This window comes from Haematobia irritans, chromosome 1 (assembly GCF_050003625.1).
Source record: "Haematobia irritans isolate KBUSLIRL chromosome 1, ASM5000362v1, whole genome shotgun sequence".
NCBI classification, from domain to species: domain Eukaryota; kingdom Metazoa; phylum Arthropoda; class Insecta; order Diptera; family Muscidae; genus Haematobia; species Haematobia irritans.
The window spans coordinates 60081802-60097554 of record NC_134397.1 but is presented as its reverse complement, the minus strand read 5'-3'; the positions used below and the strand labels follow the sequence as shown (position 1 = coordinate 60097554).

Below are 15753 nucleotides of genomic sequence, written 5' to 3'. Positions count from 1 at the left end.
ATGTAAAGCTTTTTTTCATAACATTTCGAAATTTTACCTCAAACGATGTTAAATCAATACGCTACCGATAAGAACTGATAACAGAGCTATGTTAACAATCAATGAGGTAGTGTTAAGAGCTGTTGAAATGTTTGGTTTTTGTTATTCACATCACCCAAGCCTTTGGCAAAGAAGCGGTGAAAGAAATAAAACAGTTGTCGCTGTTAAAACCGAAAGAACGGTTCGAAATAATTGATTTCGCGGAAAATTAAATTTTGATATTATTAATGAACGGAAAGTAAACAAAAAAAAAGCAACAAAACAAACGTGCGTAATTTTACCGGCAAACGAGTTGATACAAATCGAGAAAAAACGTCAAAAAACAACAACACTAATACGCATATGCATGACAAAATCAATAATAAGTAATGATAATGAATGGCAAAAGAATAAATCAACATATATATTTTTATTTGATTTTAAATTTATCATTTTTTTTTTTTTTGGTAGTGTACTTCAGATTTTGTGGAGGTTTTGTTATCTCTAAAATGTGATGATATTGATTGTGGTCATATATATTTTTTATGTGTGATTTTATTGTTTGTAAAAAGTGTGGTAAAATTGATAGTATTTTGCTTTGTTTATTTTGAAATGAATGCTTTGTTTCCTTCCGTTTCCTAAACGCATTTAATCTACCATAAACACATTCGCGCTCTCTCTCTCTCTCCCCCACTCACTCTGAGCATCATTATAGCTCACACATTGCATGTGCTTCATCCCAGTGCAAGTGTTAGTGCTAGTGCGTGTTTGTGCCATGCTTACTCATTAATGCTAATGAGAATAACAAAACACCATTTGAGTTATAAAGTACGAGCTACATGTAAATATAAACAAGCTATGCCAAATGTATTAGGTGAAAAGTGTTAAAATCATTTTTTTTTTTGTAAATAATAAAGAAAAAAACGTGATTAAGTGCTATTGTTTTTTGGTAAATTAATGTGTGAACTTGAATATTTCATTCACTGAAATGTATTTTTGATTTCCTTTTCAAGAATTTTAAAGAATCATTAAAAAAAAAAATAATGTGATATACAAGTGTTTACGTTTTCGTCCAAGAAGAAAACAAAAACATCAATTAAAATTTTGGTATACAAGCACTTCAACAAATGATATATATATATATTTTTTTTTTTTTTGATGTGTGATAAAGAAATACCTAAGAGAAAAAAATCCATGTTTTTTAACAAATATATTCGGGTGCTTTTTTTGTTTGTTTGAAAAAAAAATAAAATAATAATAATTAATTGCTTGCTATGAAAACAAAATACCCAACGAAACATAAAATCAATTAAACATAATTATTTCACCATATAACAAACATCGGCAAACAGTTTTTTCTCGCTAAGTAGAGAGGTAACAACAAACAAACAAACAACGATCTTGTTTCTAATGACAAATATACCGTACAAATATGTATAAAAGTCATTAAGCTCTGCTGTAGACATTCATTAGTAATTTAAGTTGTCGACCTAAAAAGTGGATAATCTGTGACACGTGGGTTTGAAGTTCAAATTAAAAATTTAATTTTTAAAACTCTATAACTGTTATATTTAGAGGCTAGAAGCTATTTAACCCTTTCACTACCGATGTTCTTCTAGAGGACATGCATTTGAAATGCGATTGTACGCTTCGAGTTATACCTTTGTTGTAGTAGTATAAAGGGTATCGTTTTGGTATTAATTTATCAGTAGTTCTTCTCATCCCAAAATTTGCATTTGTATACCCTTCACCACTACTGTGGTACAGGGTATAATATGTTTGTGCTTTTGTATGTGACGCTAGGAAGGACTAGTCTCAGACCCATCTTTTAGTATATGGATCGTCTTTAAATTTTGAGTTGATTTAGCGTGTATTTTTGTATGCAAAGTACAGCTTGCAGTTCAGAGATGATCCTCATTAATTTGGAAACAAGTGTATACAGCAGTAAGTTTGGCCGGGCCGAATCTTAAATACCCACCACCATGAATCAAATATTATAGTTTCCTTTGAAATTTCAGAGGGGTCTGATGACAGATATTCTCCCAAGCAGAGCAATTCAACTAGTACACTTCCCGAATATAAATTTAAAGATTTTATCTACACGCTCACAAAAAATCGCTTCTGTAACATATACTCCCAAACATATTTTGCTTCAAGCATATACATTTTTGGGTATTGCCCAAACATTTATATGTTTGATCTCTTCCAATATATAATATGTTTGAAAGCATATTGGTCTAAACAATATATGTTTGGGTAGTCTAAGTTCCAAACATTTTGTATTTTTGCATCCAAATTCAATAATGTTGTCTTCCAAAAAACAATATGTTATTTTGTGATCATATAATATGTTTGGAAGCATTTTGCATCCAAAAATATTATATGCTTAAAAAAATTCTCCCAAACAATATTGTGCTCAAAATTTTATTTATTTATTTATATATTTACAATCATAATGAATTATGAAAATAAACAGGTAATATAGGTGCTAACAACATAGGTTTTCGACCTGAATGCTCAAAATTTTGTTTCTGCCTAATTGTATATTCCCCCACATCTTTCTCACTTCCACGACATTTTTTACTTCTTAGCACCTTTTTCTGTAATACAAACATTGTAGAAGAAATTATTCAATTTTATGATTTTTTTTATTTTAATTTTACCTTTTGCCGGACGGGGATTCGAACAGCGGACCACACAGTTTGTAAGGATCAAAGAAGTAGCTGATCAATTGCCCAAGGAAAAATAAAATGTTAATTTTGTAATAACAAGCAACAACCACCAATTTAATTCAATATCGCTCCCTGTTAAATAGCGCTCCAAGCTACTAAACACATATATGTTTATAGGCTATTTCTAAATTAATATATGTTTGCATCCAAGCATATTATATTTACAAACATTTTATGTCCCAAACATAATATGTTCTAACATATTAACATATATGTCCCAAACATATAATGTTTATAGCCAAACATATGAAAAACAGTCTTTTTCATCCGTGTATGAAGTACATATATCATTTTCTGGATTTCTACGAACCATTTTCGTTTGAGTTTTAGAGAAAGTATTAACATCTCTTGTAGGTGTGGAAGAAAATGATCAAATAATGCCTTGATTTGAAGTCTACAATATGTAGATTTTCAACCCCATTATTTAAATGATTACAAGAAGTAAAATCAGGAAATTTTACAATGAGTTTCAAGCAATTTTCTTGATCAGTGCATTTTTTATGCCCCATCACTTCTTACTCTGTAATTCAAATTCAGTGTTTTGGATGTGAATTAAAAAAATATTTTCATATTTTGACAAATAAATATTTTTTTTTATTTTTTTTTATGATTTTTAATGCAGTCTAACATTTGTCCGAAACGTTTCAATTAAAATATTTTGAAAAATTCGCAATATTTCTTGAAAGGATTTTGAATTTTTTCGACATAATTGCAATAATTTATACCCTTTTATTAAAACTTACTCTGTTTTTAACCTTTTTGAAACAAAAAAAATTAAATTTGCCCATTAAAAATAAGAAAAAATCGAGTTATAAATAATTGAATTAAAAGAACTACCTATGTAGTTGAAATAAAGAACACCTGTGGGAGTACATCTTTTGTAAGTGCTTTTAAAGTTGTGCCATTGGAAGAACTTCCAAATTTTTTTGCTGGGACCCTGAAGAAGTGAAATCGGTCTATATGGATGCCTTAACAAATGGAACGATAAAAACTAAAACAAGTATATACGGCCGTAAGTTCGGCAAGGCCGAAGCTTATGTACCTTCCACCGTGAATTGCGTAGAAACTTCTACTGAAGACTGTCATCCACAATTGAATTACTTGGATTGCGGTAAAACAAAGTAGTACGGCCGTAAGTTTGGCCAGGCCGAATCTTATGTACCCTCCACCATGTATTGCGTAGAAACTTCTACGAAAGACTGTCATCCACAATCGAATTACTTGGGTTGTGGTATCTTAAATCGTTTTCTAAATTGTGAGTTAGTCCATACGTGCTAGAGAGCCAGAATTGAAATATGGGGTCGCTTATATGGGGCCTATATACAATTATGAACTTGATATGGACCAATTTTTGTGTGATTGGAAATCGATTTATCTGAGGGCTCTATATAACTATAGACCGATATGGACCTAGTTAGGCATGGTTGTTAACGACCATATACTAGCACAATGTACCAAATTTCAACTCACTCGGATGAAATTTGCTCCTCCAAGAGGCTCCAAAACCAAATCTCGGGATCGGTTTATATGGGGCTATATATGATTATGGACTGATATGGACCACTTTTGGCATGGTTGTTAAATATCATATACGATCACCACGTACCAAATTTCAAGCAGATCGGATGAATTTTGCTTCTCCAAAAGGCACTGGAGGTCAAATCTGGGGATCGGTTTATATGGTGGCTATATATAATTATGGACCGATGTGGACCAATTTTGGTGGATGTGGACCACCATGTACCAAATTTCAGCCGGATCGGATGAAATTTGCTTCTCTTAGAGGCCTCACAAGCCAAATCGGGGGATCGGTCTATATGGGGGCTATATATAATTATGGACCGATGTGGACCAATTTTTGCATGGTTGTTAGAAACCATATACTAACACTATGTACCAAATTTCAGCCGGATCGGATGAAATTTGCTTCTCTTAGAGGCCTTGCAAGCCGAATCGGGGGATCGGTTTATATGGGGCCTATATATAATTATGGACCGATGTGGACCAATTTTTGCGTGGTTGTTAGAGACCATATACTAACACCATGTACCGAATTTCAGCCGGATCGGATGAAATTTGCTTCTCTTAAAGGCCTCGCAAGCCAAATTTGGGGGTCCGTTTATATGGGGGCTATACGTAAAAGTGGACCGATATGGCCCATTTGCAATACCATCCGACCTACATCAATAACAACTACTTGTGCCAAGTTGCAAGTCGATAGCTTGTTTCGTTCGGAAGTTAGCGTGATCTCAACAGACGGACGGACGGACGGACATGCTCAGATCGACTCAGAATTTCACCACGACCCAGAATATATATACTTTATGGGATCTTAGAGCAATATTTCGATGTGTTACAAACGGAATGACAAAGTTAATATACCCCCCATCCTATGGTGGAGGGTATAAAAAGTTAAAATTACCCATTAAAAGTATGAAAAACAAGTATATACAGCAGTAAGTTCGGCCGGGCCGAATCTTAAATTCCCTCCACCATGAACCAAATATTAGGGTTTCCTTTGAAATTTCAGGAGGGCTTGAGGACACTTCCCGAAGATAAATTTAAAGATTTCACCTATGAGGACTATATCAGATTCTGCATTTATAAGAACCATTTTTGTTTGGGTTTTAGAGGAATCATTAACATCTCTTGTAAGTGTGCAAGAAAATTATAAAATAACGACTTGATTTGAAATCTTAAATCTGTAGATTTTCACCCGAGAAGTAAAATCTGGAAATTTTACATTGAGTTTCAAGCAATTTTCATGATCAGTGCGCCTTCTATACCCTCAAGAAGTGAAGTCGGTCTATATGGAGGCATTACCAAATGGACCGATAAAAACTTACTCCGATACACGTTTTTGTGAGCCTGAAATACTAGAATATTTACAATTTCAGGCAAATCGGATAAAAACTACGGTTTCTAGAAACCCAAGGAGTTAAATCGGGAGATCGTTCTTATGGAGGCTATACTAAAATATGGACCGATACTCACCGTTTTCGGCAAACCTCTTTATGGCCCGAAAATACCTCTAGATTTCCAATTTCAGGCAAATTGGATAAAAACTTCGGATTCTAGAAGCCCAAGAAGTAAAATCGGGATAGCGGTCTATATGGGGGCTACACCAAAACATGGACCGATACTCACCATTTGTGGCACACCCCTTAATGTCCCAAAACACCTACAAATTTCCAATTCCCGGCAAATTGTATATAAACTACGGATTCTATAAACCCAAGATGTAAAATCGGGAGATCTGTCTATATGAGGGCTATACCAAGACATGAAACGATACGGACCATTTTCGGCACACCTTTTGATGGTCCTCAAGTACCTCCAGATTTTCAATTTCAGGCAAATTGGATAAAAACTACGGTTTCTATAAGCCCAAGACCCCAAATCGGGAGGTCGGTTTATATGGGGACCATACCAAAATATGGAGCGGTGCTCACCATATTTGGCACACCTCTTTACGGTTCTAAAGTACCTCTCGATTTCCAATTTCAGGTAAATTGGATAAAAACTGCGGTTTCTATAAGCCCAAGAAGTAAAATCGGGAGATCGGTCTATATGGGGGCTATACCAAAATATGGACCGATACTCACAATTTTTGGCACACGTATTTGTGGTCCTACAATACCTCTAGATTTCCAATTTCAGATAAATTGAATAAAAATTGCGGTTTCTATAAGGCCAAGAAATAAAATCTGGAGATCGGTCTATATGGGGGCTATACCAAAACATGGACCGATACTCACCATTTTTGGCACACCTCTTTATGGTCATAAAATACCTCTAGATTTCAAACTTCAGACAAATTTGGTAAAAACTACGATTTCTATAAGCCCAAGACCCCAAATCGGGAGGTGGGTTTATATTGGGACTATATCAAAACCTGGACCGATATAGCCCATCTTCGAACTTGACCTGCATGCAGACAAAAGACGAGTTTGTGCAAATTTTCAGCACGATTGCTTCATTATTGAAGACTGTAGAGTGATTACAACAGACAGACAGACAGACGGACAGACGGACATCGTTATATCGTCTTAGAATTTCTCCCTGATCAAGGATATATATACTTTATATAGTCGGAAATCGATATTTCGATGTGTTACAAACGGAATGGCAAACTTATTATACCCCCATCACCATTCTATGGTGGTGGGTATAAAAACCAAGTTAAAAAAAACTGAATTAAAAGAACTTCCTGGGTAGTTAAAATAAAGAACATCATTGGGAGTGCATCTTCTGGAAGTGATTTTAAAGTTGTGCCTGTGGAAGAACTTGCAAACTTTTTTGCTGGGATATAAAGGGTATCGTTTTGGTATTAATTTGTCAGTATGTTAGTTCTTCTCATTCCAAAATTGACATTTTTATACCCTTCACCATTACCGTGGTACAGGGTATAATATGTTTGTGCATTTGTATGTAACGCCAAGAAGGAAAAGTCTCAGACCCATCTTTTAGTATAGGGATCGTTTTAACCCTTTCGACTCCGAATGTTCATAGGTATCGCTAATTTTTATACCCTCCACCATAGGATGGGGGTATATTAACTTTGTCATTCCGTTTGCAACACATTTAAATATTGCTCTAAGACCCCATAAAGTATATATATTCTGGGTCGTGGTGAAATTCTCAGTCGATCTGAGCATGTATGTCCTTCCGTCCGTCCGTCTGTTGAAATCACGCTAACTTCCGAACGAAACAAGCTATCGACTTGAAACTTGGCACAAGTACTTGTTATTGATGTATGTAGGTCGGATGGGATTGCAAATGGGCCATATTGGTCCACTTTTACGTATAGCCCCCTTATAAACGGACCCCCAAATTTGGCTTGCAGACCCTCTAAGAGAAGCAAATTTCATCCGATCCGGCTGAAATTTGGTACATGGTGTTAGTCTAGGGTCTCTAATGACCATGCAAAAATTGGTCCACATCGGTGCATAATTTTATATATAGCCCCTATATAAACCGATCACCAGATTTGACCTCCGGAGCCTCTTGGAAGGTTGATATTTGGTACGTGGTGTTAATATATGGCCTCAAACACCAATGCAAAAATTGGTCGAAATCGGTCCATAATTATATATAGGCCCCATATAAACCGATCCCCAGATTTGACCTCCGGAGCCCCTTGGAAGAGCAAAATTCATACGATTCGGTTGAAATTTGGTACGTAATGTTAGTATATGGTATGCAACAACCATGCAGGAATTGGTTCATATCAGTGTAGCGTGTAGCGAAAACGTTTTTCTTTTGTTAGAGTTTTTTGAATTGCTTCGAAAATTTTAAACTTTTATCACCAAAAAAAAAAAATCGTTTGTTAAAAAATTTTTATTTTTTCAATAAAAAAAAATTATTTTTTAAACAACAACACAGTCCATTTCGTTTATATCAAACACTGTTCTTTTCTGACTTTAGGTCTTTAATAAGACACATTTTATAGTACAAAATGTAATATAGTACAATGTTATGTTGAACATTTTTTTCGGAATCTTCCGTACATATCTGGAATATATGTAAAAAAAAAAAACAGAACAAAAAAACTTTGGTCGAAGCAGGGATCGTACCCACGACCCTTGGCATGCAAGTCGAACGTAGCAACCACTGATTCACGGTGCCAAACTAAATGTTTGTTTCTGTTAAATAAACTTTGTTTATTCGGTTCATGGGCGCCGCAAGCTATGCTACATAAATATAACTTATATGGATAATTATCTATTGATGACCATAACAGGTACATAGCTCAGTGGTTAGTGTGTTGGCTTACAAAGTGCATGGTCCGCGGTTCGATTCTCCGTCCAGGCGAAAGGTAAAAAAATTAAAAAAATTATAAAATCGTGTAATTCCTTCTACATTGTTGGTATTACAGGAAAAGGTGTTAAGAACTAAAAACCTCGTGGATGTGAGAAAGATGTGAGGGAAAATGCAACTAGCAAGAAAACAATGTTTTTTTTTTTGAGTTAGTCTTTATGAAATTGTTTTTACATCCTGGAAAAGAATAAACGTTTATCACCAAAAGTATACAGTTTTCTTCCAAATACACTTCCTTACAGCGAAAAGCAAATGAGAAACGAACTTTGTTTGTGTAAAATTTCGTTTGGGAGGAAAGAATTATTTTTTTGCGTGTATCTGATTTAGCTCCCAGTGACTTTTACTTGTTCCCGTGGAGGAGGGGTCGCAATATTTGTGAGGAATACCTTGAAGGGAAAGTTTCGTACGAAATCTACCACCGATGAGAGAATAAAGTATGTATTTGTTGAACTTGTGTCTACTTCAAGGAAGATTTTAGTTGGATGTTGTTATCGACCCAATAATACGATAAGTATGGATCAGTTTCAGATTAAATTAGGATCCATTACATTGGGGTATGAAGACGTAATTATTACCGGTGATTTTAATTCGAATATTCTCGTCAATTTCACATTAACAGATAATATGTTGGCTATTGGGTTATATACACCTAATAATACTAATCCGACACATTTTTCTTCCTCTTCTAATACTCTTCTGGACTTGTTCTTTGTAAATAATTTGTCTGACGTCCTCCTCGATTTCGGCTCCCGGTTTCTCGAAACACGACCTTATATTCCTGTCTTATAATCTTGAATTACAGAAGGATCAGATCGAATACACGTACCGTGATTTTCGTAATTTGAATTATATTGGACTGCAGGATATGTTTGGACAAGTAGATTGGCATGACATGTATGGACTCATATCTGTTGACCAGCAATTCGATTTTTTGCGAAATGCTATATGTGATCTATATAACGCAACTGTGCCTATTAAGAGGATCAAAGTGAAATCAGGTACTAAACCATGGTTTAACGACACGATTAAGACTGCTATTAGGGAAAGGGATATTGCATACTAACGATGGAAGCGCTTTAGAATACCACATCTTCTAGAGGAGTATCGATCGGCGCGGAGAATAGCGAACAGAAACATCAATGCGGCGAAGACTGAATATTACTCTATGCGTTTCAATTCTGCTTTAGATTCCAGGGAAAAAATGGAGAATTATACATGATATTGGCGTTGGGAAGTCTAGGTCATCGGGCGGTTATCAAGATGATCCAAATGACTTGAACGAGATGTTTACTAATATCCCTGCCCCTCCGACGGACACATCCTTCTATGACACGGATGACGGCATAGGAGGAATCTTATCTGAGAAGAACGATCTCGAGTTCAGGTGCGTTACCCAAGATGAGGTCATAGAGAGTTTTTTCATGGTTAAGTCGAATGCTATTGGCCTGGATGGAATGGACCCCAGGTTTATACGAATACTGCTCCCTCAACTTATACCTCTTTTCACCTACTTATTTAACACAATTCTGACCTCCAGTACTTATCCCACGATATGGAAGCATGCAAAGATTATTCCTATACCGAAATCTAATTCAGAGTCACGACCCATTGCTATTTTGTGTTATGTTTCTAAAGTGTTCGAAAAGATTTTACATAAGCAGAAATATGATTATCTTCTTCGCGGTAACTTGTTATCTGAAAGGCAGTCTGGTTTCCGCAGAGATCATAGTTGTGTGAGTGCACTGATCGAAGTATCGGAGTCAATTAGGAGAAATATTGATGAGAACCATGTTAGTTTTCTTGTACTCTTAGATCACTCAAAGGCTTTCGATACTGTTGATCACAAAATGTTATGTCTAAAACGTCACTGCTACCTCTCTCATAACTTCCTATCTTAACAATCCGTTACAGACGGTTTACACCAGAGATATTTATTCATTGCCATTACCAGTTACGAAAGGGGTTCCACAGGGTTCTATAATTGGACCTCTATTATTTTGCATGTACGCAAATTACCTCCCTCTAGAAATAGTCCATAGTCAGATACTTATGTATGCAGACGACATACAAATCTTTTTAAGTAGTCCGGTAGGTGATACTAGTGAGTGTTTGGGGAAACTTAACCACGACCTTGATCGTGTGTTTCGATGGGCAACAGCAAATGGTCTGCTACTAAATCCACAAAAGTCTAAATGTTTGATTATACACAAGAATAGAAGGTTCTCTTTGTCCAATGCTGACATTATGTTGAATGGTCAAAAAATCGATGTAGTCACTAGTGCTAAGAATCTTGGAGTAGTATTCAATAGCACATTGAGTTGGTCAAGTCATGTAAACATAGCCGTTGGACAAACATATGCAAAACTACGTGCTTTATGGGTTACTCATTCCTACACACCAGTCAATATTCGACTTCTCCTGGCGAAAAGTCGTTTGTTACCGGGTTTAATTTACGGATCTGAACTTTTCGCGAATTGTGACTCCGTGAGCAAAAATAGACTTAACGTGGCATTCAATAGTATAGTTCGTTATGTGTATGGGTTACGCAGGACCGATCATGTTTCGCATGTTACAAACTCCCTCTTTGGCTTTAGTTTTAATACCCTGCTTAATGTCAAATCGTTAGTATTTCTACATAAATTGATTTACAAACGGAAACCCAGCTATCTCTATGATAAAATTCGGTTTACCAGATCTGATAGAAATAGGAATATAATACCCTTTATAAGGACAAGTCTTGTATCCGAATGACAGTTCTTTATTGGCACAATACGTCTCTGGAACACTCTACCACCCGATATACAATGCATCAGTAACGCATCATCTTTTAAGAAGTGTATTCAAAATTTATTTCAAAATTAGAATATTTATCATTAAAAATTTGCTTGTATTTATAATATAGTATCACAATTTCAATTTCAATCATCAATAATACAATGCAATTGAATATTAAAAGTAATTTCTATATATATTTTTTTTCTATTATTATTAATACAATTTTTTTTTATTCTAATTTTAATTTATTTTCTTTTTATCTTTAAATTTAATTATTGTACTTATTATTAATCGGAGATGTTTTAACATTTATAATCCTGCACTGTAATTATAAGATTTTAATCTTGTTGTGTAGGTACTCAATAAAATGAAATGAAATCTAAAAAAAATTCCTTGCTAGCAAGCGTTTTTCCTCAAATGAAGATGCAATTACAGTTGCAAACCACTATTTTGAAGACCTTGAGGAAAGCTATTTTAATCAAGGGATGGAATTGCTAGAAAAGCGTTGGACTAAGTGTATTGAAGTTTCAGGAGCTTATATTGAAAAATAAAAATATTTTCGAAAAACTAACTATTCTCTTTGATTGATAGGCTAAGAAGTTTCCGAACCGCCCTCGTAAATGTATAACTAGTAAGGAATCCGAACTGTTTGGCACTTTGGCCTCTTTGGCCATATTGGCTTTTTGTAATGGATATCGGTAGTCAAAGGAATAATAAATTTGCACGCATAGGCCTATTGCGTTGGATCAGAATTTTAATTTATTAAAATTTGACTCCTAATTAGCACCTTATCTTCAGTAGTTATGTACTCATTGGATACTTATCTTACTTACACTTTCAACTTTAATTAATATTGATGGCCTGTTAGTTGGTAAATTATGTGAAGTATTGATTTAAAAAATAATTTATTACCCAAGTGTTTCCAACGTTTCCAATGTCGCCAATTTCTGTTTTACTTTTGAAGTTTTCTTTTTTTTTTTTTTTGTATATTTACCGCCATGCTTGGAAAATTGACATCAATCAAAATTTAAAAAGAAAAAAAAAAACAGAATGGAACTTTTCACCTTGGAAGCATTTATTGACAAGGGGTCTTCTTATATGGGCGAGTAATATTTGCTTTACTATAGAAACAAAGAAACTCATTATCAAAATTTGAATAAATCAAAATAGCAGTGTAAATTTCAGCGCATAAACTCTTTTTCCCATGTCATTATAGAATTACAAAATAAACTCATTTATTAAAATGTTATAGGATATTTAATAGACAAAAAGGGGATAGACATAAATCTTAATCGAATAATTGATGAATATTTGCATACACTGAATATATTTTGATAATGGTAGGCGGTTTTGGTAACTAACTGAAAAAATGAGAATAATGAGACCTTTACGTATAAAGTATAAAGAAAAAAATTCTTTAACCGAAAACTTTGTTGATAGAATTTGTGCGCGAAAAAGGTCAGATAAGGGTAAGTTGATAAAGTTGAGACTGTCGATTTGAGACTCCCTGAAGAAAACTTTGAAGAATTTGTTCAGGGCCACATCCTGAGAAGATTTGTTCCTTCATCTGTTAGCACATTTCTGATGTTGAACGTGTCTTTGCAAATGTTGTTCAGGACCACTTCCATTCTTCTGTGAGCATATTTCTAATGTTGAAGTCCAGCTTGAAGTTTCAGTCCAATCGCATTGAAATTTGGTACAAGAATGTGTTTGGATCAGAATCGATCCCTATTGACTAACAGGTTGGCTGATAAGTCCCCGGTCTGACACATAGATGGTGTCGCTATTATTAAATGCATATTATTTTTATATTGTACTAACCTTCAAATGATTCGTGTCAAAATTTGACGTCTGTAAGTCAATTAGTTTGTGAGATAGAGCGTCTTTTGTGAAGCAACTTTTGTTATTGTGAAAAAAAATGGAAAAAAAGGAATTTCGTGTTTTGATAAAATACTGTTTTCTGAAGGGAAAAAATACGGTGGAAGCAAAAACTTGGCTTGATAATGAGTATCCGGACTCTGTCCCAGGGAAATCAACAATAATTGATTGGTATGCAAAATTCAAGCGTGGTGAAATGAGCACGGAGGACGGTGAACGCAGTGGACGCCCGAAAGAGGTGGTTACCGACGAAAACATCAAAAAATCCACAAAATAGTTTTGAATGACCGTAAAATGAAGTTGATCGAGATAGCAGAGGCCTTAAAGATATCAAAGGAACGTGTTGGTCATATCATTCATCAATATTTAGATATGGGGAAGCTCTGTGCAAAATGGGTGCTGCGCGAGCTCACATTTGACCAAAAACAACAACGTGTTGATGATTCTGAGCGGTGTTTGCAGCTGTTAACTCGTAATACACCTGAGTTTTTTCGTCAATATGTGACAATGGATGAAACATGGCTCCATCACTATACTCCTGAGTCCAATCGACAGTCGGCTGAGTGGACAGCGACCGGTGAACCGTCTCCGAAGCGTGGAAAGACTCAAAAGTCCGCAGGGAAAGTAATGGCCTCTTTTTTTTTTGGGATGCGCATGGAATAATTTTTATCGATTATCTTGAGAAGGAGCGTTTGAAGGTCGAAATCGCGGCAAAATGGCCCCATATGAAGAAGAAAAAAGTGTTGTTCCACCAAGACAACGCACCGTGCTACAAGTCATTGAGAACGATGGCAAAAATTCATGAATTGGGCTTCGAATTGCTTCCCCACCCACCGTATTCTCCAGGTCTGGCCCCAGCGACTTTTTCTTGTTCTCAGACCTCAAAAGGATGCTCGCAGGAAAAAAATTTGGCTGCAATGAAGAGGTGATCGCCGAAACTGAAGCCTGTTTTGAGGCAAAACCGAAGGAGTACTACCAAAATGGTATCAAAAAATTGGAAGGTCGTTATAATCGTTGTATCGCTCTTGAAGGGAACTATTTGGAATAATAAAAACGAATTTTGACAAAAAATGTGTTTTTCTTTGTTAGACCGGGGACTTATCAGCCAACCTGTTATAGTAGATTTATTTTAATAAGGCACCATGGTTTTCTGAACTACGAACGGCTTTACGCAGCAAAAATGACACATACAGGGAGGCTGGTATGTAATGCAATATTTCATTTTTGAAGTTTAACAAAAAAGTCGGAAATTACATACAATTTACAATCAGTATAGATTTGTTCGAATTGGCTACCTCAAAGCTTTGAAACGGCCGACAAAGCCATTTGGTGCTATATAAAAGTGGGTCTGCGGTAGTTTAGGGCCCGGCGTTGTGTCATCTTGAGAATATTGACACTTTGGGATTTTATAGTGTCAAACTTACTCTTCAAAATGCCCTAGGAGCAAAAATCCAATGTATTGAGATACGATCCAACGGCTTGGTGATCATCGTGCGTTAGAAATTATGTGAGGAACCTCCATTCTAGGATGACGCATACTGAGTACGATGTTGGTCAGTCCTGTTCGAATGTTCAAAATTTTTTGTTTTTTAAGCCTTCAATACCGTCTTGAAAAATTTTTCCATAGAAATACATTTTGTAATTGCATTTCTATAGAAATTTTTGTCACAATTGTATTTATGTGGAAATTTTTATCACAATTTTCTTTATGTATATAGACAATGTAGTCACAATTTTTGTTTCTATAGAAAATTTTGTCAAAAACTTTTTTATAGAAAATTTTGCCAAAATTTTATTTCTATCGAAAATTTTGTTAAAATTTTAAATTTTGTCAAAATGTTATTTGTCTAGAAAATGTTATCAAAATTATAATTCTATAGAAAATTTTGTCAAAATTTTACTTCTCTCGAAAATTATGTCACAATTTTATTTCTATAGAAAATTTCGTCCCAATTGTATATATATAGAAATTTTTGTCACAATTTTTTCTACAGCACATATAAAGGGTTAGGTTAGGTGGCAGCCCGATGTATCAGGCTCACTTAGACTATTCAGTCCATTGTGATACCACATTGGTGAACTTCTCTCTTATCACTGAGTGCTGCCCGATTCCATGTTAAGCTCAATGACAAGGGAATAAAGGGTGATACGGTCAAAATTTGGTCAATATAAACTTGACGTATTTCTTTCAATTTTGCATTTAAAAACCTGAACACCCCTCATTTTAAAGGTGTGTGTGTGTAGAATGTTGCTCCTATTTTGATTTTGGAATTCACTCTTCAGTTGTCAAAATGCCGTCCAAGCAAAAAGAGCACGCAAAGCTGGCAAAATCGCTAAAAGTTGCCAAATCAAACGTTACAAATGTAATTAAAGTGTATGGGGAACGTTTGTCGACAGCCAGGAAGTCTGGATCGGGGGGAAATCGAAAACCGGAAGCCGCTGAGTCGACAAAGAGATTTGCCGGTAGTTTCAAGCGAAACCCTAACCTCTCTCTCCGAGATGCCGCAAATAAGCTGGGTGTATCGTCTAC

At 35.2% G+C, this 15753-nt stretch overlaps 1 protein-coding gene across 1 annotated transcript in view; it reads left to right on the top strand.

The window, feature by feature from the left end:
- Positions 1-227: 227 nt before the first annotated feature.
- Positions 228-15753, top strand: part of LOC142221043 (atrial natriuretic peptide receptor 1) — a 472193-nt gene continuing 456667 nt past the window's right edge. The window contains exon 1 of the mRNA XM_075290535.1: positions 228-404. The gene's annotated coding sequence lies outside the window, so the exon portion shown is untranslated. The remainder of the gene's footprint in view (positions 405-15753) is intronic.